The 26,236-nt window shown below is 36.5% G+C and overlaps 1 long non-coding RNA gene across 1 annotated transcript in view; it reads right to left on the bottom strand.

Moving 5' to 3' along the window:
• Positions 1-26,236, bottom strand: part of LOC102163669 — a 589,637-nt gene that overhangs the window by 321,799 nt on the left and 241,602 nt on the right. Inside the window, exon 4 of the long non-coding RNA XR_002336498.1 lies at positions 14,177-14,260. This is a non-coding gene — a long non-coding RNA (uncharacterized LOC102163669). The remainder of the gene's footprint in view (positions 1-14,176; positions 14,261-26,236) is intronic.

The following is a 26,236-nucleotide window of genomic DNA, read 5'->3' as shown; positions in this document are numbered from 1 at the left end:
AAACTCTTATTTTAGAAAGTAAAATCAGAAACTCAAGAGAAATTACATTCTCAAGGATTTGGAATTTGTTCCTTGTTAGACAAGACTCTAGATATTTTTAGGAATTTGCAAACTTATAAGATACTTCTCATTATTTTCTTAATGAAGCCAGGGTACACCAAATTTTTCTTCACCTCCAGGACTATTAACTATTGAGTGAAAGAACCACATGTATTCTCACCTCTGCCAATCATTTTATGATTATTTATAAATAATTTCTGTGTGAAGATAAACCATCCAGATGAAAATGCCTTTAAAAAGGCCAAACATTGCTGCAGTAAAAATGAACTCAAGCAGTAGTTCTTGTCATTATTTTTCCTCCTCTAATATCTAAGGCATATATTTATGTTAATAACCAGACAGTAGTTCAACATCATAGCCAGGTGCTAGAGAAAGAGCAGAGGGGGCCAATTCTGAAGAAGGATAATGAATTCTTTGAAAATAATTTGGTTTGGCTTTCAAATTTTGACAGTTGCATTTGTACACTGACAATAAATGGTACAGACTGTGACTATACACACACTAAAACTGACTTTAAGTGATTATGCTAATAATTTAAGCAAATAACTCACTATCTTAATTATTAGGATATTGCAAATATGTTTTTCTAAAATTTGAAATGCTTGTATTAGTCCTTTAATTTTTCATTCTGGGCAAGAATGCACATAAATTGAACCTCCTTTAGATAATAAAATTCCCAGCCTATCAGAGTTCTTTGGTGGTTCCCAACCCATTTGCCAAAATTCTCCCAACATCAACGATGTCTATACTTAGGTCAGGATGTTGCACTCACGGCAACCTTCCCTTGTGGAAATGTTTAGTTTGAACCGAAATGTTGACTTCCTTGAAACGGGCCATTTGTTGACAAAGGGTTCTAAGGTGCTGTTGACTGTCTCAAGCTTTTGACGGGCAAAATTGTTTTTGATGTTCTTAGTGAAACCTAAAGCCTAGTTGGAAAGGCATAATTCAGAAATACATTATTTTTTTTCACAGAGTTTTTCTTTCCCTTTACCCATGGAGATAAAACATGTATTCATAAACATGTGGAAATTAAGGCAATAATTATAGGCAGTCTGTTTGCAGAAATACTTTCTCCAAGGTATTTTTCTCTGAATGTTTGGATCTTTTGCGCAAACGCACAAAAATAATCATATTACTTTAGAAACTTCTGTTTAATCAAAAGCTGGTGCTAAAGATCATTCCATATAATATATTTTTACTTTTTTCTCTCTTCTATTTAAATTATATGTGGAGTTCCCATTGTGGCTCAGAGAGTAACAAACCTAAGTAGTATCCATGACGATGTGGGTGCAATCCCTGGCCTCGCTCAGTGGGGTAAGGATCGGCATTGCTGTGATCTGTGGTGTAGGCTGAAGGTGCACCTTGGATTTGGCATTGCTGTGGCTGTGATGTAGGCTGGCAGCTGCAGCTCTGATTCAACCCCTAGCCTGGGAACTTCCATATGCCACAGTTGCAGCCCTAAAAAGACAATAAATTATACGCAACATATATTTATAGGCATATGAAGATTTACCTATTTATCCTAATTAAGTTGTAAATGCAATATGAAAAAACTAAAGAAAATTTAGCCAAGAAAAAAGTAAATTGCCTCTGATTCCACCAGAGTAACACAATCATCTTCATTTTTGTTTTTAGTTTTCTAAATTTTTCCCATTTGCACATCTGATATTTACATTGTTACAATCATAGCAGTAATGCAACATTATACTCAGCTTTTTGTTTCTTATGATATGATTACTTTCATTTCCCATAAGTCCTATAATTATTGCCTTAATTTCCACATGTTTATGAATACATGTACTATAATTTGCTTATCCATGTCTTTATTATGAGACATTTACAACAGAGAGATATCCTCTTCTTCATTTGAATTTTAATTTGTCACAAATTCTCAAATGCAAAATTTCTTGAACCAAATGCATAATTTTTCTATTCTTTCTTTTTTTTTTTTTTTTTTTTTTTTTTTTTTGTCTTTCTACCTTTTCTAGGGCCGCTTCCCATGGCATATGGAGGTTCCCAGGCTAGGGGTGGAATCAGAGCTGTAGCCACCAGCCTACACCAGAGCCACAGCAACGCAGGATCTAAGCCACATCTGCGACCTACACCATAGCACACGGCAACATGGGATCCTTAACCCACTGAGCAAGGCCAGGGATCGAACCTGCAACCTCATGGTTCCTAGTCGGATTCATTAACCACTGTGCCACGACGGGAACTCCCCTTTTTTTTATTCTTAACATTCAAATTGAAATACAAAATAAGTGTGCCAAATTCCACTGAAATCAACAAATGGAGAGTGATCTTATTTTCTATAACATCTCATATTTGTATTAAAATTTAAATTCATATATATAAATGTAATAATTCATAGGTATATAATGAAATATTATTTACTATTTCATAATTTCCAGAAGGTGTTTCTTCTTTGTTAATGATTGATGAAACTGAAAGAGAGAATCATAAGTACTTGTTTTATGTTCATCTTTTCTTAAATCAGGCTTAAATCCCTAAAACTTTATATACTATTTTAAAGTTACTCTGCTACAAATGAACTAAAAAATGTCAAATTCATTTTTATCTATTTTAATGACATTTTGCAAAAATAAAACAGAAAACTTTGCTTTTCACTATCAGTAAAGCGGGAACAAGGCATAGCGTGTGATTTTGGCAATGACGTTGTTTGTGATGACAAGTGCCAAGTTGCCTCAGGTAATCCAAGTTTCATATAAGAATATAAAGAAATTAAGAAGCAGAGTAAATCCCCACCAAGGTTCCACAATTAGTCTCCCTATAATGGTAACATCCTCCATCACTGAAAAACAACTCTAATCCCCAAACATCAATTCTAGAAGTGGTCCTCAGAAGTGCTCATCCTGATAAATTAACTTCCACATAACTCAGTTCCTGTTTGGCTTACCTACACTTGATTTCCTCATAATGTTGATGGTAACTATTTATTTTCTAGTACGTTGTTTCCCAGCTGTGTTTATTCAAGATTTCCACTTGTTAACTGCTTTTATATATTCTACAAACAGTTCATCTTTATTGGGATATAATACATATGTAATAATATTCACCCTTTGAAGCATAAAATTCAGTGGATTAATATATACAGAGTAGGTATAGAAAGAAACTTTGCACCCGTTAGGACAGATACACAGAAGTGGGATTTCAGGATCAAATGATAGTCCTATTTTTAACTTTTTGAGGAACTTCCATGCTGTTTTCAATAATAGCTGTACCAATTTACATTCCTCTCAACAATGTGCAAAGGTTCCCTTTTTTCCAGGTCCTTGCCAATACACCACCTTTTGTATTTTTGATAATGCCATTCTAACATGTAAGTGATTACCTCACTGTAGTTTTGATGTTCATTTCTCTGAGATTAGTAATGTTGAACATTTCTCATATACCTGTTCGCCATTTTTATATCTTCTATTAAGGTCCTTTGCACATTTTAAAAATGAAGTTATGTGTTTTCTTACTGTGGACTTGTTTGTGTTCCTTATATATTTTAAATATTAGCCCTTTATCAGATGTATGATTTGTAAATATCTTCTCCTCTTCTATGCACTGTCACTTTACTCTGTTGATTGTTTCCTTTACTATAAGGAAGATCTGAAACTGTGAAACTATTAAAAGAAAAGATAGGGAAAGGCTTCTTGACATTGGTCTAGGCAATGATATTTTTTTTTGTATGATCTCAAAGGAAAAGGCTAGAGGAAGCCAAATTAAAAAAAGAAATAAATAAAGAAAAAAAAAGGTGATTAGGAGTGGCCATGATGGCAGAGTAAGAGCCTGAGCTTACCTCCTCCCACAGGCACAAAAAAATTACAACTATTTACAAAACAACTATTAATGATAAATACCTAAAACTAACAGGAAAGATTTTCCATAACTAATGATATAAAGAAGGAACCAGAGCAAGATGGGTAGGAGAGGCAGAGATATGGTATAATCAAAACTCATACCTCCAGATAGGTGACCCACAAACAAGAGGATAATTAACAACAGCAAAGGTTCTCTCCAAGGTATGAGAGGTGCAAGCCCCACTTTGGGCCTCCTAGCCCAGGGGCCCTTCAATGGGAATACAAGTCTGCAGAACATCTGGCATTGAAGGCTAGCAGGACTTGCATACAAGAGAGCCAAAGGTCTATAGAAAACAAAGACTCAGCTCTTAAAGAGTCCATAAAAAATCCCTCAAACTCCACAACCCATCATAGAAGCAGTAATGTGAAAGGAGCTTGGGTTAGATCTAGTTGCTCATCTTGGAGAGCCACCCACAGTCAGGAAGCAACTGAGATGTCCCATGAGGATCTAGACACTGGTAGCAGCCATTTTTAACTCATTCTAATTTATGGATATTTGTGCTGGCAAGCATTATTTTGGAGTTATCCCTTTAGTCTACTAGTGCTTGGGGCTTACCTGCCCAACTAGATGGTCAATGCTAGTCCTAAGACCCATAGACCAAACAGCCAGCTGCCTGGGAATCCATCTCTACTTCCAGAGGGCTGACATCTATCACAGGCTCTCAAAGGCCTCCCCAGCCAGCTAACAAAGGGCACAGCCCCACCCACCAATAGGCTGCCACCAATCCTTGGACCCCTAAGCCATGTATGCATCCATGCCAAGACTTTCCTCCCCTACCATCAGCAGCTGACAGCCTCCACATGAGGCAGGGCTTGGCAGCCGAATGGCTGGGGACCAGTCCTGACTACCAATATGACCACTGTAGGAATCTCTGTCACAACAGAAATTCCCATTCAGCCCACATAGGGTTACCCCCTACATTATATGGCTTAGGTGATTAAAGGGGAGTGTGCTGCTGGGCTCTGTAGGACATCTCCTACTAAAGCCACTTATCCAAGATTAGGAAACATAACCAACCTGCCTAATACAAATAAACACAGAGAATTAGGTAAAATGGGACAACATAGAAATATATTACAAATATGGAAAAAAATAAAACCCCAGAAGAAGAACTTAGAAAAAGAGATAGCAATCTACCCAATAAAGAGGTCAAAGTAACAGGAGACAAAGAACACTACATAATGATAAAAGGATGGATCCATGTAGTTATAAACATTGTTAATACATATGCACCCAGCATAAAAGGACATAAATACATAAACCAAATATTAACAAACATCAAGGGAGAAAATGACAGTAAGATAATAACAGCAGGAGACTTTAACACTCAACTTTCATTCATAGACAAATCATTCAGAAAGAAAATCGACAAGGAAATACTGGATTTAAACTATACATTAAATCAGATGGATTTAACAGATTTATATATGGAACATTTCACCCAAAGGCAGTAGAATATTATTAGTAGAGTATTATTTGTAAGTGCATATGGAACAGTCTTCAAGATGGACTGCATGCTAGGCCACAAAACGCACATCAGTAAATAAGACTGAAATCATATCAAGCATCTTTTCTGACTACAATGCTATGAGACTAGAAATGAATCTTTAGAAAAAACTTCAGACTTGCAAAGGCTAAACAATATGCTTCTAGACCACCAATGGTTCACTAAAGAGATCAAATAGGAAATTTTTAAAACTACCTACAGATAAAGGAAAATGAGAAGAGAATGATCCAAAATTTATAGGACATTTAAAAGCAGTTTCAAGAGGAAAGCTTTTATTGACAAAAGTCTACTTTGGGAAATAAGAAAATCTCAGTAAACAACTTAACCTTATACTAAGGAAACTAGAAATAGAAGAACAAACAAAATCCAAATTTAATATAAGGAAATAAATTAGAAATATTGGAGCAGAATAAATAAAACGGAAACTTAAAAAATAGAAATGTCAATAAAATACCTTGTTCTCTGAAAAGATAAACCAAATTGATAAAACCTTTAGCCAGCTTCATCAAGGACAACAGAGAGAGGATCCAAGTGAAATAAAAATAAAAGAGAAGTTACAACCAACACAATAGAAATACAAAGAATCATAACAGATTACTATGAACAATGGCAATAAAGTGGACAATTTATAAGAAACACAAAAATTCCTGAAAATGTATAATCTCCAAAGACTGAATAAGGATGAAGTACAAAATAGAAAAAGGAGTTCCTATCATGGCTCAGTGGAAACAAATCTGACTAGTATCCATGAGGACACAGGTTCAATACCGAGCCTTGCTCAGTGGGTTAAGGATCCAGTGTTACTGTGAGCCAGGTGGCAGAAGTGGCTCAGATCTGGCATCGCTGTGGCTGTGGTGTAAGCTGGCAGCTGCAGCTCTGATTTTCCCTCTAGCCTGGAAAACTCCATAAGCCATGGGTGTGGCCTTAAAAACATGAAAAAAAAAAAGGAAAAAGACCAATTACCAGTAATGAAATTGAATCAGTAATTTTAAAACTCCCCCAAAAAAGTCCTGGAACAGATAGTTTCACAGAATTCTACCAAATATATAAAGAAGAGTCAATGCCTATCCTTCTCTTTCTCAAATAAATGAAGAGGAAGAAATGTTTCTTCTTTTAATTTGATGAATTTTATTATATTTCTATAATTTTATTTTATTTATAGTTCATTTTTAATTCAATGAATTTTATTATATTTATATTTATATTTATAGGAAGAAAGGCATCTAAACTCATTCTAGGAGGCCAGCATCACTGTGATACCAAAAGCAGACCAACAAAAGTACAGGTCAGTATCACTGATAAACATAAATGTAAATTCACTAGTACTTTAAAAGGATCATATGTCATGATATAGTGAGATTTATCCTAGGGATTCAAGGATAGTTCAATATTGATAAATAAAACAATCTGATACATAACATTAACAAATAGAAGAATAAAATCATATTATCATCTCAACAGATGCAGAAAAGGCTCTCAAAAAAATTATCCATCCATTTAAGATAAAAACTCTCAACAAACTGGGTATAAAGGGAACATATTTTGAGCTAATAAAGATCATATATCACAAACCTACAGCCAACACAATACTCAATGGTAAAAATCTGAAAACACCATTCTCACCACTTTCGGTCAGCATAGTACTAGAAGTCCTAGCCACAGGAATCAAGCAAGAAAAAAGATAAATAAATAAAACTAATCCAAATTGGAAGAGAAGAAATTAAACTGTTACTATGTGCAGATTACATGATACTATAAATAGAAAACCCTAAAGACTCCCTCAAAAAACTATTAGAATTAATAAATTGATAAAGTTGCAGGATACAAGATTAATATACATGAATCTGTTGCATTTCTACACATTAATAATCTACACTATCTGAAAGCAAAATTTAAAAAAATACATTTACAGTAGACTGTTTTAAAAGAGCACTAATTCTGTTCATGAAGTTTCATGAAATAATAACTTCCCAAACCCCAACTCCAAACATCATCACATTTGGGATTCACTTTCAATGTACGAATTTAGGGGATGTGAAAAGAAAATTTCAGTGTATAACCAATGGATACATAAGATGTGATATGTATCTACAATGGGATATTATTTAGCCTCAAAAAGGAAAGAAATTCTGACACATGCTACAACATGAATGAATCTTAAAGATATTATGCTAAATTAAAGAAACCAAAAACAAAAGGAAAAACACCATATGATTCCGCTTATCTGAGGTACCTAGATTGGTCAAATCAATAGGGACAAAAAGATGGTTGTTAGAAACCAGAGGAAGGGAAGTATGGAAAATTATTCTTTCATAGGTATAGTTTCAGTTTTGGAAGATGAAAATAGTTCCGGAGTTGGATGGTGGTACACACACCATGCACACCAATGTGAATGTACTTAATTTCACTGAGCAATACATTTTAAAATGGCTGAAATGGTAAACTGAATGTTTCTTTAATCCCAATTTAAAAAATAAATCTGTAAAAAAAATATCATATTTATATAATTATTAATTATTTAATTGGTCTCAGATATTATAACTGGTCCAAGACCACTCAACTAACACTTGACTAAACATATATTATCTAACTCCAAGGCCATATATATTTTAACAATGGAAAGATAGGTAGGTAGGTAGGTAGGGAGATAGACAGACAGACAGACAAATAGAGCTTACTAACTCCTAAGAGGAAAATTGTTTTCATATATTTTCAGCACATCACTAAAAAAATGTAAATTTTAGTTCAAAAAAATTTTAATTATTAATAATTTTCTGATAAATTATCCTCCATCCAGGTGCTCAAACCAAAATTGTAGTTATTCTTTATTTCCTTCATAATTTTACCCATACATTGAAATCATTAGAAAATAATTTCTGTTCTAGCTCTTTAACATCTCCCATATCTATATCCCCCCTATTTTTTGGCCGCACCCACAGCATATGGATATTCCTGGGCCAGGGATCAAATCCGACCTGCAGAAGCAACTTGTGCCACAGCAGCAACCCAAGTCACCACAGAGGCAACACTAGATCCTTAACTCACTGTGCCACAGTGGGAACTCCTAACATCTCCCACATTTTTTTTTTTCTTTTTTGGCCACCCTGCAGCATATGTAGTTCCAGGCTAGGGATCAGATCTGAGCTGCAGTTGCAACCTATGTCACGGCTGCAGCAACACCTTAAACTCACTGTACCAGGCTAGGGACCAATCCTGTATCCTGGTACTGCAGAGATGCCACTGATTCCACAACGTCACAGCAGGAGCTCCACCTGCAACATCTTTAATCTCTCCCATTCCTATTATTTCTATCCTAGTATAAACCACAATAGTACTTCACCTAGACTATAGTAATAGCCACCTGGCTTTTGCATCCCCGACAGTCCTTTTCCAGAGACCATGCAACCTAAAATGTAAGAAAGATACCACTCTTGAGCCCAGGGGCAGGAAAACTTTATTTGTAAAGGATCAGACAGTAAATACTTTATACTGTATGGGCTATATGGTCTTTATCACAAATACCCAATTCTGTCCACATAGAATGAAAACACCTACAGACAGTACATAAATGTAAGCAAATGTGTATGGCTGTTTCAATAAAATTTATTTACAAAAGTAGAATGCTGCCAAATTTATCTCACCCTTACCCTAACTTAAGAGTAACCAAATACTTCCCACTACCCTTAAAACAAAATAGAACTTCTACAACCTGACCTTTAAGATTTTACATGATCTGGTCATTGACTATCTAACCAAACTCTTCTATCACTTTATCCCACTCCATTATCTGGGCTCATATTTCTCCTTTCCCTCACAAGTGTTTGAACATGAAAGTTTACTGTCAAAATAAACCCTGCATATCAACTCTTTACCCTGCCTGGGATGCTCTTCTCCCAGATTTTTGCACAGCTGGCGACATAATTCACAACTCTTCTTAAGTACCACCTTTTAAGCAAAGATCTTCCCAAACCACCCAATCCAAGTTTTTCAGCTCTATCACTGTCTATCTAAATAGTCCTGCTTTATTATCTTTGTAACATCAGCATTTGTCTGAAGTGATTCTGGTTTTTTATTATCTAGAGTATATATTCTTTCCTACCTATCTCCCCAAAACAGATTGCAAGCCTCAAGTATATAGGGACTATGCTTCTCCTATCACAAACTATATCCTCCACACATAAAATGGTTCCTGACACATACCAAGTACTCACTAAATTGTTGGTAGGAAAAGAAAGATATATTTATGAGAGATGTTCATATATTTCTATTGTCTTCAGTTGAATGTAGAATAATACAATAATACCATAATTTAATATACCCACAGCTAAAGACCCAAAGATCATCTATCTCCCTGAAAATCAATAATCATATCTTACACTTGTATTTAATTACAAAAATAAAATTAGTTTTATACATCAAAAATAACTATCTAAATATGAAATTACACTTTAGTGAGGTCATCCACTATTTTATTTAATAAAATCTTTCAGTGGTTCCTAAATATTTTCGCTTAGAAATACTGTACTTTTATGATTTCAAAATAAGTGAAGAGTAGAAAATATTATAAAGAACATAAATATGTTATAACCAGTAATCCTGTTTTATTTCCTAAAAGTCAGTGGATATGTTAGTAACATATTTTTTTAATTTTAAAGGATGAACATATACTTTTACATATCACATAGCTATCCTTTCTTTATATTCACATTCACATTCATTTTAAAGTAGTGACGTTTCCATTGAAAAGTTCCTTGTGTAATATAAACACATGAAAAATTCACAGATTTCAATTTATAATTATTAAAATAACCACTGAATACTATCTATTTGTTCATAAATTCTGAATTCAGCAAAAACCAATGCTCTTCAATCCTTTTTAGTTCTCTATTTTTACCAATAGGTGGCAATGAACATTCCTCCCTACATTTGCTTTATCATAATTGGAGACCGATGTAGGAAATGTGTCATAACAGCACAAGGTTTTACTGAAGAGTAGTTACAAAAGAGGAATACAATCTAGAAGGCAATCCATTTTTACTGTCTAACAACTCCAATTGTTTGAACTTTTCTTCTCATGTTAAACTAAAATCATTAAATGGTATTTCTGTATTAAAACCATGTCTCTCTTGGGAGGCCATGCAGGTAATTCCCTAACCATTTTATATGGTAATATAAAGATATTGGAGAAGTCTTGTATTTTCACATGTTGCATCACAAATTTTATCAACTATTCCTCATGAGATGTGGCTCTCTATGCTGTTTAACCTTCTCTGACATGTTCCAATTAGTTTGTGTCCTTGTTAAAGTGTAGCATCAGACTAATCACAGTATACAACATGAGCAATTCAAAAATCAGTGAGACTGTTATTCATCTTTCTTATGGATATTATATTCCTATTATTCTACCTCAAAAATTTGTATTCTTTTGTCAGCATGTCACACTGTGACATGTTGTAGGTTCAGGTATTTTTAAAAAGAGCCTCAGATCTTATTCCCATCTTGTGTTCTGAAATCAAGTTCAGGTTGGTTTATTATCCCCAATTCTATTTTATCTTCAGTGTCTTAATGTTTTAAATTAACCTGTTGATATCACTTTGAATACTGATTCAGCCTTCTTTTGTATTTGATCTTCTCTGCTGGATTTATTATCTACAATATAAAGTTATTTTTTTCCCCTTTTTATCCAAGTAATTGTTTAAAACTTTTCAAGAGTTCTTAACTAAATTAAAATTTTCTGTAGTTCCATAGTGTCCACCAGGAATCTTATTCTTTAATGTCTTTACAACTAGAAGTTGTGAATCACAGCAGAAGACACCCATACACTTGGAAGTATGGGAACAACATAAACTGGAACTTTGTTAATCAGAGATCTCAGTTCTGACTGATGCATCTCTGAGCTGTACCTTAGACTTTGATTGTGGACCTGATGTGTTATATGTAATTCTCATTATATAGCACAAACAGAATCAAAAACTACTTTGCCATTAGCATAAGCCTTAATGCATAATTTTGACCAGTCTCCTTAGCTGTACCATTGGTATCCACATCAGTTTCATTACTAAAATCTCATGACCCACTAAAACTTTGCAAAAATATTAAATATCCCTTTTTATCATTACTTCAGCAGCCCATGAAAAGTCAATATTTATCAGTTTCAATCTTTATTTATTTAATTTTTAGCTATACCCCTATAATATCTCCTCCTTATTTACAGCTTAAATCGTGAAGAAGACACCTCAGAGCAAAACAAACTCCAGTCCAACTTTGTGCCTCATGTTTACAAAGGCATCATTGCCTAATTATAACTGTATTGGTCCAGGAGCCACAGCTCAGAATTATTCAGTATGAGGCAGTAACGGAAGCTTTGATGTAGAGCCCTTAATGCAAGACAATGCAAATGACATTTACTAGTAATTTTTCCCCCATTAATGAACAGTACTTCAGGGAGTGTAAAGGCAAGAGGCATATAATTTCTGAACTATTTAAATTGCTAATTAGATCTGTACAGGAGGTGTATTCCTAATGCAGACAATTACAACGGCTCCTAAGTGTTTGCCTTACAGTTGCTAATTACTGCAGAAGCCAATTAATTGCTGTTGACTTTTTGTATTCTTTTGCATATCGCCAGTTAATATTTACATTTATAATGAAGACAAAATTGGCAAACACTGTGTCATTTTGTAATGAACAATTCCAGTGTCTAAACAATGAACACATTATCCTCATTTGTGCCTGAAGAGTGCAGCTGATTAGCATATGTTCTGTGCATGCTAGAACACTGCTCTTTCTTTTCAAGAGTTAAAACGTCACTTACGTGCAGGACATACAGGTGCAGTGTCTCCAGGGCTCTTGGAATTGGTTCTTGCCATATGTCATATAGCAAAGAATAAAACAGCACAGATCTATACAAGTATGAGACCAAAATGACTGCACTTCTCCGCAGATAAGTATTAAGAAAATGCTGTAGATAATTGTCATTCTTTTGGCCACTCAGCATCTCTACTACCTACCATTGTAGGGGGAGGCACCTCTATTATAAGATCTCCCATTTTAGATGCTGAAAAGGCCATATACCACACCTTCTAGTCTACTTCACAGCCATGACAGGCCATCAGTAAGGCACTATCAGTTAAATGGTGGTGCACATCTACAGTTAGGCTCTAGAAGGAAAAGGAAGGAACAAAGTGGATTTTTCTAGTCTTGACGGTGTTTAGTAAGGATGGTGGCAGTTCTACTTGTCTACAGAAAATGCAAGAACAAACAGTACTTGGTTGTGCATATGGAGTCTTTTCAAGCACTCCCTGGCTTTGCAGCCCTACAGCCATTCCCCTTATCCTTATGGTGATTCTGAGACCAACTTGGTCACTTAAAATATTTTTCCTGCCTAAATGAGCCATAGTTTCTTTTTCGGCCACTAAGAATAACTGCAGGTATTTCTCAAGTTTGATGAGAGATAAGGGAAGCACCCACTGCCCAGAGTGCCAGGTGTGAGGTATTATTTGACTTTCATAAAATTATTTATTCAAAGGCTTTATATTAAGAAGGAAAGGAAATATAGATGAACTCATTCCTAGCTTTGCTTTACCACCAAAACCAAATAAAACAAATACAGAACCACATGCACACACTCAGATGCCAAGTTTTGTCTTTGTTTCTACCTGCCAAAGGGAGTAAGTTCGAAATAATTCTTTTCCTAACCAGCATATTTGTCACACTGTGTATTGTAAACAGCAGGGGCCTGAAGTGATTTTTGTCAACCAGTTTTCCAACAGTGAAAACATAACTTTCATTCGCAGCAACCTCTGGGCACTGCAAACACAAGAGAGGTGGAAAATGACTTCTTAAACAAGCAGAACTTCTTGCTGCCTCATCCAGGGTAGATATGCTACTCAGTTATCCTCACAATTTATTGTTTTTCCTGTAACGCTGCAGTCAGGCATTGGAGGAAGAGTTGGAATGCAAGCACAAATGGAATATAAAGTGAATAATTTAGCTTCCAAGAATTAAAAGCCAAAAATAGACAATGATATTTGAAAAGAATAGGGCCTATATGCACTGTTAAGGACTCACAAAGAAATGATGTGATAAATGTTAAACAACTCCATCTCCAAAAATACAAAAAATAAAATGTTCTGATTTGCACCATTTTCATCTCTTTGCTGTAAAAACAACCATGGCCAATTTCAACCTAGAAGTAGGATTTCACTTAACACAAAGTTGGGAAGAGATGTTCAGTAGCATGTTACACTGCATTTCCATCATACAGATATGAACAAAATTTACATACATAGATGGAAATAACCTCAAGAGCAGAGACAAGAGTAAAATATAGTGAACTGGTTAATGATATGTTTTGAGCATTTATATTTGTTTTAATGTAATTCATTATATATAAATTATGTTTATATAATTTAAACAATTGGCTCTCAACATTCTTGAAAATGTTAACAACTGTCTTTCACAATCATGTGTGAACACACTGTGGTACACAACTGGAACAAGTCACAAGTAATTAGCTGATGCTAGGGTTCCACATCTTGTTCATTAGAATTGAGTTTCGTCTATTTAAAGAAATGGTTTCAAAATTTACTTTGCTGGGCAATCCTCAAATCAAATCAACTTGAATGGGTTACAGTCAACTTGATAGTGAATTGTTCTTTAGCCTCTGAAAAATGCTCACAGGAACAATTTAATACTGCCGCTGATAATAATAGAGTGTCTCTGATCATTAACACTTACCTTACTATATACGGATTTAGAATCAGCAATAATAAAGTCATCAGAGGTGGATGCTACATCATCTCCCAAGATGTTTTCACTGTACTGAAAAAAAAAAAATCTATTAGCTTACAGTCAATTTCATTGAAATGTTTAAAAAATCAGTCAATTTGTTAAACATCATTCATCATTGCATTCTTCATAGTAAGACACTAAATTTATACCATCCACACCTATATCATTCATTTAATGACTGAGACTCTGATTTAAATGTTAACACTCAAATATCTAGCCTGAGAATAATGCAGAGGAAACAGAGACAGAGGTAAATCCATAGCCTGTGATATTCAACTATATCTAAACACATATCACATATATATGTGTGTATATCTGCACGTGTGCATGTATATGTGTTCACACATACATATATATGTGCAAGTATACACATATTCTGTTGATATTTTAGGTTTTTCAAGAAAAAGAGATTTTAATGTTGCTTAGTGTTACTTAATTATTTTTCATAGTTGCTTATCTATTTTTTAAGATCCTATCTACACAATTTGCTTTAACCTGACTGTTTACTCCTTGATGAGTATTTCACTTTCTTAATAAACAATGATCAAAAACAACAAAGCCCGAGCATTAGCATTTTGAAGAGGCCAAGAAAATGTATGAAATGTTTTAAGAATCTTCATCTGTGGTACATGGAGCAAACATATGCTAGAAAGGACAGCTTATATGTATTAATAGAGTGAAGGTGAGAATGTTTGGCTTCTTAAGCAAATCTAGTTTAGGGAACACATATAGTATTCTGATTCTCGAAGTTGCCAGAGCATTGCTGATTGCACTTGAAATTTTCCCTGTCTCCGCTTCTTTACTTGTTTAATTTCATGCATTAATTGTGTTGAAAGTTCTCAGAAGTAATAACATTGGCCTCATGTTTTTCTGGTTGTTTCTAGATTGCAAAGCCAGAGCTTCCTAAAAATAATTCCCCCTTTGATGGGGCCACACATGTGTCTTGCCCCTGACGTTTCACCAATGCAAGGACATTGTGATAAATCAACTTCCCATGTAATTACAGGACCTAAATGTGTAACATCCATCAAACAACTCTTTCTGTTTTCTCTGTGTAGGTTTCTTGGGGACCCTGTCTCACAGGAATTAAAAGGCAGGCCAGAGTTACATATTCCTCACTGCTTCCAGTTTTTCTTTGGGTACTGAGCTTCATTCCACACCTGCTCTGGGTTCCCCTGTGCCTCTTCCCTGCCTCCCTCAGTCTTGCCCTTCCAACTTTATTTGACCAGGCACACCAGCCCTTAGAGGGAATAGTTTAATTGTAATCAAACTCTCATTTGTGTCATTAAAGTGAAATTTAAAGTAAACACAAGAAATTTTTTGAAAAAAAATGGAAACTTTAAAAAGAAAAAAAGAAGTTACAAGCCTAATTGCCTCAAAATAACTCACTGACTTATGAAAACAGAGCAAGCTTCCTGCCACTCTGCAAGTCTTTCTCTGTGGACTCCTAGCCCCTCTGTTCTGATTCTCAGAACACAAAAAGAATGACATAATTTAGGTTGAACTAAAGGTTATGTGGAGAGCCTCCAGTTGTCCGGTTAACTAAACTACAAGAGTAAAGGATTCAGGGCTCCCTCTTATATTTCATTTTCCGTATTGTTATTAATTTGCAGTTATGGATGTGTGAATCTCTTGATGAGTTTCCTTGGCCTCATCCCCAGTATAGTGAACCCCCAGACAGCTCATCTGTGCTTTGTTCTCACCCAGCATGCTCTTTGTTTGGAGTTGGTGGTGATGGATGCATGTGGCATTAAAAAAACCTAGAAAATCACTCAAACAGAAGGAACAGGAGAGGATTAGAGGAAACCAGCTGGCTAGAATAAAATTGGCAGGGTTCAGCCAATGAAAGTCAACCTGCCAAGATTTAGTCTTCAGTTAGGTCATCTGTTTCCTCCTAACTAAACAACTCTTGGATATTTATAGACATAAATGAATTTCTTTTCTCTGCAATAGCCAATAACTTGTCATTTCTGGTATTTGAATGTCAGTCATAGGGAAAAACAAGGACTTGTATATAGAACACTCAAGTGTAGCTGCCTTCAAGTGGAAAACAAGGAACAGATATATTATTTTTCTACATAGAATGCCAAACCAAAACAGAATTTGTGCAGACTTTATACAATTGGCAGACTTTATACATATTGCTGGCCAGCTGCGCATTATTTATACGACTTTCCAAAGTTTAAGTATTTCTTAATATGCACATTTCCAGCCCTCTAACTTCAGGCTTCCAAATTACCTGAATAGTCTTTAATCACTTTAGATGACAAGGTGTTTTCTCACCCAATTTCAACCCAGACCTGAATGTCAGGAAATAAACCTCTTACTCAAAGTTCAATTCATACTTCACCTGCTGAGACAGTTAGATTATCTTTTATTTATGTTTATTTATTTTTGGAATATCATGTAGTTCCAACCTCATTTTTACATGATTTTCATTACCATTTGATTGTATTTTTATCTACTTTTTTGTCATTTTTAAAAGTCAAGGTTGATTGTCTCCTAGAACTAAATTTTGTTTTGTATGGAGAAGTTGAGAAAACAGTGTAAGAAATATGTGTGTGGGGGGGGTTGTGTACGTGTATGTGGCGGGTGTATGTGTGGATGTGATGCAATGACATGTTTATATATATGAAGAGACACATGTGAAAGTACATGTGAGTTTACAGCAAACTTACGACTTTTGTAAATTTATCTGCCATGTTTTTGTCTACTTTTCTCTGACTCATAGGACCATGAATTTAAGTCATGTGGGTTACAATTGTGATGTGTAGGAGTAACTATGTCATGGGTTGCACCTATTTGCTCAATTCTACCTATCAGTAGGACTTTTATGTTTTACTCATGTCATAGGATGCATATAGTACATATGACGAAAAAATTTTTTAAGTAAAAATAACTATTATGTGAAAAATAAAGACGCCAGTAAAAGATAAAAAGGTGGCTAACTTATGGTGTGAAAATATGCATAGGAAATATGTGATCTGGAGGGAAAGTAAGCTTCAGACATAGCTAATAGTCCTAATATTTTCTGACAATGCATTCAGGACTTCTGAGCTACATAAAAGTTTTGATTATAACTCTCTCAAGTTCTAGAATCAGAGGTTATAAACTAGCACCTCTAGGGCCCAGGAAGGTTATAACAATGAGCTAATGGAACTGTATGTAAAAGATTCTTAGAGGTGAGGAGCTTTAGAAAACTTGTGAATACATGCCATACCTAAAAGGGCAACAAGTATATGGGTATAGTTATCATGGGAAATAGAGGCTAGCATTGACTGATTTTTTTTAGGAGAAACCAGAAATTCAGATTTACATGAGAAATTTTCCAGTTTATAAATACTGGGGAGGAGAAAGAGGAGAGGGAGAGGAGGGGGAAGAGGTGAGGGGGAAGAGGGAAGAAGGGAAGGGGAGGGGAGGGGGAGGGGAAGGAGGAGATGATACTGTGTATACAAGTTAATGTGGAATAATTCTTAGAGGTGCGGCTGATAGCCAGGTGGTTATATGCACTTTAAATTTGGATTGCCAAATTGCATTTTAAAAAGGTGCTTTTGGCTTACAGTCCAACCAATGGTATGTCCCAGAGCTTTTTTTCACATAACCATAGTAACTGTATTATTTTTAATGTTTTGGTAAGTCTAAAATCAAAACTTTACTTCATTGTTTTAATTTGCATGAGTCTAAACAATAGAAATATTTGCATATTTTCTTTTTTTTTTTGTTGTTGTTGTTGTTGCTATTTCTTGGGCCACTCCCGCAGCATATGGAGGTTCCCAGGCTAGGAGTCGAATCGGAGCTGTAGCCACCGGCCTACGCCAGAGCCACAGCAATGCGGGATCCAAGCCGCGTCTGCAACCTACACCACAGCTCACAGCAACGCCAGATCGTTAACCCACTGAGCAAGGGCAGGGACCGAACCCGCAACCTCATGGTTCCTAGTCGGATTCGTTAACCACTGCGCCACGACGGGAACTCTATTTGCATATTTTCTTACTTTCATCGGTTCACTTTTTGGGGGCTAGATTAATTATGACTTTTTTGCTTTTTTTCCCTATGTATTTGCTTGATTTTTTTACCCTTGCTACTTAGTAAGAAATCTTCTTTACATAAGAAATATTGATTTTTTTGTTTTTTTATATTATCCTTATTTCCTTTTCCTGTATGAGAGGTTTTTAAACTTTATTTTCATGACAATTAATATAATCAACTATCATTTAATAGATTTCTGAAATATATCCTGTTGCCAAATCTACCAACAGTTTCTTTTAACTGCTTGCTTTTTTGTTTTGCTGCAAAAAGCCTTATGCCATGTTTAAGCAATCAATATTCTTGTGGTATTTTATAATTCCTAAGTTTTATATGTGGACCAATGATGAATCTGGAATATATTTTTAGCCTTGATGGGGTAGAGACAATTACTTCAGATGAAAAAAATACTTGAATATTTTTCAAAATAATTCTTTTCTGAAGGAGCAGTACATTCCATTTCTGGATTTGGCTATAAAACCAACTGTGTGCTGTCCGTGCTCTCTCTTTCCCCCATGCCTACTTTGGAGGCCATATGTCTAATGCATCAATGTAAATGTGGGAAGAGCCTGGATCCTTGAGCCAATACTAGGAAGGAAGCCACTAGAGAGAGCTCTAGATCCAAATGGGGCTTTGAAAGCAAGAAGTAAGCCTCTGTTGAGTGAGCTCTGTAACATGGCAGCTTATTTGTTACTGCAGTATGAGCAAATCTATCCTGACTAATGCAGGCATCAAATAAGTAATTACATTGTGGTACAACTTCAACTTGCTATAAAATTTCTGAGAAATATAAAACCACTGACAATGATGAATATTTTTTTCACAAAAGAGTTTAGAGATTCAAAGGTCAGAGAATGAGGAGTGCATAGAAAATTCAGGGCCCATGTGAGTGTCACAGGTAGTAAAGGACGAAAATATCAGGAGGTATAATAGGGAAGCAGGTGGAAAGTATGCTAGATAAGTCAAGTAGATCCAGTTTATTAACTAATATGAAAAAGCTAAAAAGAGACAGCTAAATCAAGCAAGCTGTTCCATACAGTGTTTTCTGGGAGGTACTTTTTTTCCTGTGTTGAGGATGCTTCTCCTCTTCTTGATGATTTATTTGAGGCGTTGTTTCTGTGCACAATGCTTCAACATCAACTGAGAGAGTAGTAGCCCAGGCTGGCCCCTCTACTGATTGCTGTCCTCTTGGCCTCAGGGAACCACTTGTCACCTTATAGTGACTATGATGTCTACTATTGCAGAGGAGAAAAAAATTCTTAGCTGTTGTGAAACATTTTCTAGTGATTTAAGGATCTAGCAGTCTACCAACTCACTGTTATAATGAGCTGTGGGGCTTTTCCCTTGGATTTTGCAGGACGTGCCCTTGAATTATTTATAACAGAGCAGCCACCTGCTTGCTACAATTTTCCATTTTGCCTTGTGCTCAACTGGCCTTGTCAACTGGCGTTGCAGGTACAGTGGCACTCTGCACTTCACCTTTCAACCCCTTATTAGAACATGCTGACCCTGAACTGCCACACACTTTAGAAGTTCTTTTCCACTATAGCCAAAGCCTTTATCTAAATAGACAGTCCTATAAGCTTTATTACGAAGAGTGGTCCTGGTTCACTTGTTCGACCAGGTGCTGTCAACTCCAGTGCTGCTTATTTTTTCCTGAAAAATGGAAATTTATGAATATATATGCTTGTGTTGACAAAAAGCAATTTGGGTGGTGGGAAGGGAAAATGAACCCGCTTGCATTCAAAAGTACAGCTCTGTGCTGGCAAACAAGCCATGCCTTTGCATTTTTCTTCCTCCACTTTAACAAAAAGAAACATTACATGTTTGAATAGACAACAAGAGGTGCCATTAGGATTCAGAAAATTGAATGCCTAGACTGCAATAAAGAAAAAAAAAAGACAGTCACAGGGGAATCTTTAATGGCTTCCCCACATTTTAGTGGATTACTTCCGTTTTTTATTCACCTCGCAAACAGTGTTTACAAACAACAGCAAAGAACAAAAGCTGTGATTTATATTTATGGACAGGTATACATGCACCCCTGACCTCCTGCTGCCTCCCTCACCCTCTGTTCCAGAAGCAATTTATGGAGGCTGGTCTAAATAAACATTAAGGAGGCAAGGCCACAAACTGACAGCCAGGAAAATCAATGGTCTCCAAAAACCAGCAAGGAGGATCAATAAAAGAGATTAGGCATCACAAGCTAGTATAAGGCAATTACAGGTAAATGTGGCTTGCTCTTCGTGTGACAGGGTTCTTGGCAACAGGATAAAAACTCATATAAACAGAAGCATGCAGTGAGTAGCCAATGGAGGCTCCTCCTGAGTTGCAGAGACTGACAGATGACCCCAGAATGAAAAGTATTTATATAGAGGCCTTTGGGAATTCTCATTGCTTTTCCAGCATCATCTCACACACCTGGGCAGCTGCTCACAAGAAGTAGTGCAGATGTATCTTTTGAAAATCTCTCTGCTTTTGCTTCTCATTAGCTAGTTTTCTCTGGATTTATTTATTTTTCTTCTGTGGACACATACCAGCACATATCAGCCCTCACTGTCCCCTTAAACAACACACACACACACACACACACACACATTTCTCATATTCAACATAACTTCATTAAGAGGATTATTTATACTACACTCAAATGCACAGTATTTGCAGCAACTGTTATAATGCAAACTTAACCCTATTAATATGTACCTCCAAAGAAAAGTCATCAACTCATAACCTAAAGCATTGGACTGTTAACTTGAAAACTTGACAATAGAAAAATAAAGGATAATTGCATCTTAAGTTTTTACGTTAATGTCCAAAGCCTGTCGACATCAAAAAATGAAGGATAATTATGTTCTTGAAAAGCAGACACTTAAAAAAAACATTTTGAAAAAAAAAAAAAAAAAAAAAGGAAGCAGCAGAAGAAGAACAGAAGCAAAATAACCTTTGCCTCTTTATTGAACTGGACAGTTAGAACTTGAAAATTCAATCTTAGCTTAGTAGGAATGGTTACTTAAAAAAGTAGTGCTAGAGTTCCCATCATGGTGCAGCAGAAACGAATCCAACTAGGAACCATGAGGTTGCAAGTTCAATCTGTGGCCTTGCAGAGTGGGTTAAGGATCCAGTGTTGCTATGAGCTGTGGTGTGGGTCACAGACAAGTTTGGCATTGCTGTGGTTCTGGTGTAGACTGGCAGCTATAGCTCGATTAGACCCCTAGCCAGGGAACCTCTGTATGCCGTGGGTTCAGCTCTCAAAAGCAAAAATAAATAAATAAATAAATAAATAAATAAATAAATAAATAAATATAGTGCTTTACTTTGCTTAGGAAATTCATTTTAAAATTGAGGATACAGCATCTATGTGACAAGAAATGATGGAGCAATAGGTGAGGATAGGAAAAGACAAAGTTTAATTTTCTTAAACACTAAAAGACAACTGGAATTTTAGGTCTCATTGTGGCTCAGTGGAAACAAATCTGACTAGCATCCACGAGGGCATCGCTCAGTGGTTAAGGATCCAGCATTGCCGTGAGCCGTGGTGTAGGTCTCAGACGCACCTCAGATCTGACGCTGCTGTGGCTGGGGTGAATAGCTCTGATTCAACCCCTAGCCTGGGAACCTCCATATGCCGAGGGTGTGGCCCTAAAAAGACAAAAAAAAAAAAAAAGACAATTGGCATTTTAATTGAATTTTAATCTAGGGACAGGAAAGATGTGAGGCTAACACTCTTGTATGTAGTAGACAGAGATCAGTACCACACTTTTTTGAAGCCTCTGCCATCTACTGAGTCTGGGATGACTTGGTGAATTGCTTGGACCAATCTGATGTGGTGGAAATCATCACTGTATGCATTCTGAGCTTTCGTTTCAGGAAGTCTTAAACATTATTCTCCTTGATGCCCCTGATGTCTCAGTGTGAGCAGACTCAGGCTCACCTGCTCAAAGCCAAGAACTACGGGACTGTGCCACCCCAGATACCTTGGTTGACCATCAGATATATAGGTCAGACCATCCTATATCACCCAGCTGCCCACTGAGTGACAGCTGACCATGTGCAGGAATGAGCCATCCAAGAGCAGACAAACCAGCTCAGACCGCAATTACCCAGTCAACCTGCAGGATCATAGAAGTTAACTGCTGCTGTTTTAAGCCACTATGTTTCAGGATAGTTTATTATGGAGCACGAAGCTAACTGATTCATCAGTGAAGCAAAGGATGACACATGGTAGTCCTAAGAATGATGGAAAGGGTAGTCTTAATTTGTTGGCATTTTCTGGATCATCAGAATTTGCAAAGAAGTGTTTCCTAGGGTCTCATTTTTTTTCTGTTCCTCTTATTCTGTGTCCCATTCTGGGATAAAATCCATGGACTCACTCTTCCTACCCTTCTGCCAGTGCCTTTGACTGGTCAAACACTCTGCTGCAACCAGTGCTGCAGGGCAACGGGAGATCCTGAAAGAGGGATGGTGGGTATAACCAAACAATAAGACTACTTTACACCTAGAATGTGGGGGACCAGGAGGCACTCTGTTCCACAGAACTAAAGGTGCCTAGGCTTTAACCCACATGACTTTTACTAAGGAAGGTGATGAGATTAGTGGGAAAGTAACAAGATTATTAGTGGGATTAAGGAAGGTGACAAGATTAGTGGGCAAGAACAGGCAATGATGAGGTTATCTTCTTAGTGACATCAAAGGGGGTACCCTTAGGACACAGTGCAGTTGTTTTAAGTTGTTTACAGAATAACATGAATATCCTGTCTTTGAAGGATACACTGTATTTCAGAACTCTGCATCCACAGATATTTGCCGTCTGCAGAGTTCAGCTGTTCAGTGGTCTCACAGAAAGGCAGAGGACAAAATAATCTTGGTTCTATATTCTAGAGAGGTCAGTTCCTGGGGTACAGGCCTGAAGAGAGAAGTATGAGAAAGGATTCTGGGATGGTAGTAAAGGAGGGTCTAATACATGGAGAAGGTCCAACACATTTGACAGAAGGTGACTTTACTATGAGATCCCAAACTTCTTTCAAATTATGCTCCTTCCTTACATTTATGAAGTACCTTAAGTACCTTAAGTTTTCCTTCCTTAAGATACATAGGGATACCCATCTATGTCAATGTTGTTCTCAGTGCCTGAAAGACCCTTCTCTTCTAATTGTCTTGGTAAACTTTATTCATTTATCAAGGTCTAGCTGCTGTGAATTCTTCCTCATTGTTCTTAGCGAAATAAGTCACCTAACCTTTCTCTCCCTATGATACTAATACTTTCAATTCACATTATGTTTCTTATAATTAATAAGTTCATTTTCTTTCCTCTCCACACAGAGTCGGAACCACTTTGTGCCTCTCTATGTGCACTTTTTGTTTAGCACTTAGTAAGTGCTCAATCAATATTTAATAAATGATTAATAATACAGTTAGAAATTATAGTAGCAGTAATGCCACTCTTTGTGGATAAAATTCTTTTTGGAGAGAAAGAAAGAGGCAGAGACAGAGGCAGAGAGAGACAGATAAATAGAGATAGTGAGAGAGAGAGAAATGGAATGAGGGATACTATTTTTCTTTTATAAGACTAGGGGAGATTTTATTTTTACTTCCAACTATTTACACTCTGATCCTAAAAGAGCATTTTTATGCTCCTTGTTTTCATGTGACGTGTACACCTTTTCAGTGAGAAGAGTATACCTCTCCACCTCACTAACATCAGACCTAGGGCCAGTGAAATCTGAGCAGAAGTTGCAGTTGGCGAGTGGAGAGCACAAGCTTTAGAGAGATCAAGGGTTATCAACAGATATCTTTCTCTTTTCCCTTGGCCATGAGGAAAGTACCACACAGAGGCTGATCTTTCAGCTTGAATCCCAAAATGAAGAAAGTACACTTTGAAGAACCACAACTGAGTCCTGAATATCATGTACCATGAGTGAGGAATAGCTTTGGCTATTAGAAGCCATTGGGATTTAGTGGGGGTGGGGGAGGGTGTTACCATAGCCTCACCCAGTAAAATCTGACTAAAAAACACATATTTTTCTAAGTAAATGATGATTACGAGGGCAAAATATTTAATAAACTTATAACAAGGTATAGTACATTTAGCAGAGTGCCTCCTTTCTTAGCCAACTGGTGTTTCCTTCTTATGTTATATCCTATGGCAAACCATGAAAAACAAACAAACAAAGAAAAAAAAAAAAACCACATACCCAAGGCTGTCTTTTGACAAAAATCTTGGTGAGGGGGCTCCTAAAAATTCCTAAGGTTGTGAAGAAATACTTACAATCCTTTGGAACACCAGGAAATCATAAAGCTATTCTAAATTCTCATTATTGGCAGCATTTCAAACATGCTATTTCACAATTATTAATAAATAGGCGAATATTCCAGGTTGCCCTGAAAGTGGGAAGCATTTTTATTTGATAGTTTTAAGTTTAAAAGATAATTAAATATAAACTAAGTGGTGATGAGAGAAAATCATCAAAAGGCTGTGCAGAGGCCAGCTACAGAGCATCACAAGGAGGGGGAGGAGGAGGAACTCCAATCAGCTCTGAGTGCCTATCAGTTCCTGGACCCAGTAATTCCAGTTGGTAGCGATGGAGGGGGACAGTTGCTCCACACACTAGCCAGCAATTTTCCACACATCAACTTGGGGTCCTACAATTCAACTCAATTCTGACACTATCTACTCAGAGACAGCATTAGATTCCCCAGGTTAAGGGTTTTTAGTTCTAAAAGACAGCCCCCATTCTACCTGCTTCAGACACTAATCATGAGCCCAGGGACTCTTCTGGTGAACCAATATAGATCAGAGGTTCCAATAACCCCTTCTTGGGTTTAATTAATTTGCTAGCACAGCTCACAGACTCAGAGAAACACTTCACTTATTAGATCACCAGTTAATTAAAAAAGGATATAACTCAGAAACAGCCAATATGAAAGAGATACATAGGACAGAGTAGGGGAAAAGGGCTCAGAGCTTCTATGCTCTTTGAGTGTACAAGATCTCCATGTTTTCACCAACCTAGGAGGTTCAACTAACTTAGTTCTTTTGGGTTTTTATGGAGGCATCATTACATAAGCACAATTGATTAAAGTATGGACTGTTGGTGAGACGAACTCAATCTCCAGGTCCTCTCCCCTCCTGGAGGTCCAGGAAAGGGATGGTGAATAAAATGGAAGTTTCAACTTTTTAATCACATGGATGGCTCTCCTGACAACCAGCCCTCAGCCTTAGGTTTTTTTCCCCAAAGTTCTGACTCATTAACAAATCAGTTGTGGTCTAAAGAAGCTTGTTATGAATAAGTAAACACCTATTTAACCCTTGAGGCTCTGAGGTGATTTTAGGAACTGAGGAAAAGAGACCAAATATTATGACAAAGGATGTTCTCTTTGTTCTTACTGTGCAGGAAATACCAAGGGTTTGGGGAGCCAGGAGCCAGGAACTATGGACAAAGACCAAATATATATTTCTTACAAATCACAATATTACAATACCTTGTTCTAATTTACCTTCAATTCACAAAAATCTGACCTTCAAACACAGAAGTGAAATTGCAAGTGGGGTGGTCATATTTATGTAACAGTGGTCACACCGTCTAGTTAGCATTAGCCTATAACTTCTGAAATGGACAGAATGTTCTATTGGGAGGGAGCTGGAAAGGGAAGATTAACATTAGAACCAGATAGTAGTCTCCATCCGCTTCTTCCATATGCCTAACATTATGCAAGGAAACAGGAATCCTTTTCCATTGTTAAAAAGAGTAACCTGACAATATGCCTGCATGTTTCAGAGATACTTGTCAAAGAAATAAGATCACGGGACACTGGGTGCATCCAATCTGTCATATTAATGAAAATTCCCCAAAGCTTCGCTGTTCATTTTTCCTTTGTGCTTCCAACAAGAAAATCACTTGAAAGAGAAGGAATTGGGGCACATATGTTCTCAAAGGGCATTTCCTTAGAATAGTCTGTGCTAATTTCCCCCATATAGAA

This window comes from Sus scrofa, chromosome 1 (genome assembly GCF_000003025.6).
Source record: "Sus scrofa isolate TJ Tabasco breed Duroc chromosome 1, Sscrofa11.1, whole genome shotgun sequence".
NCBI lineage: Eukaryota > Metazoa > Chordata > Mammalia > Artiodactyla > Suidae > Sus > Sus scrofa.
This window is presented reverse-complemented; position numbering and strand designations above follow the sequence as displayed.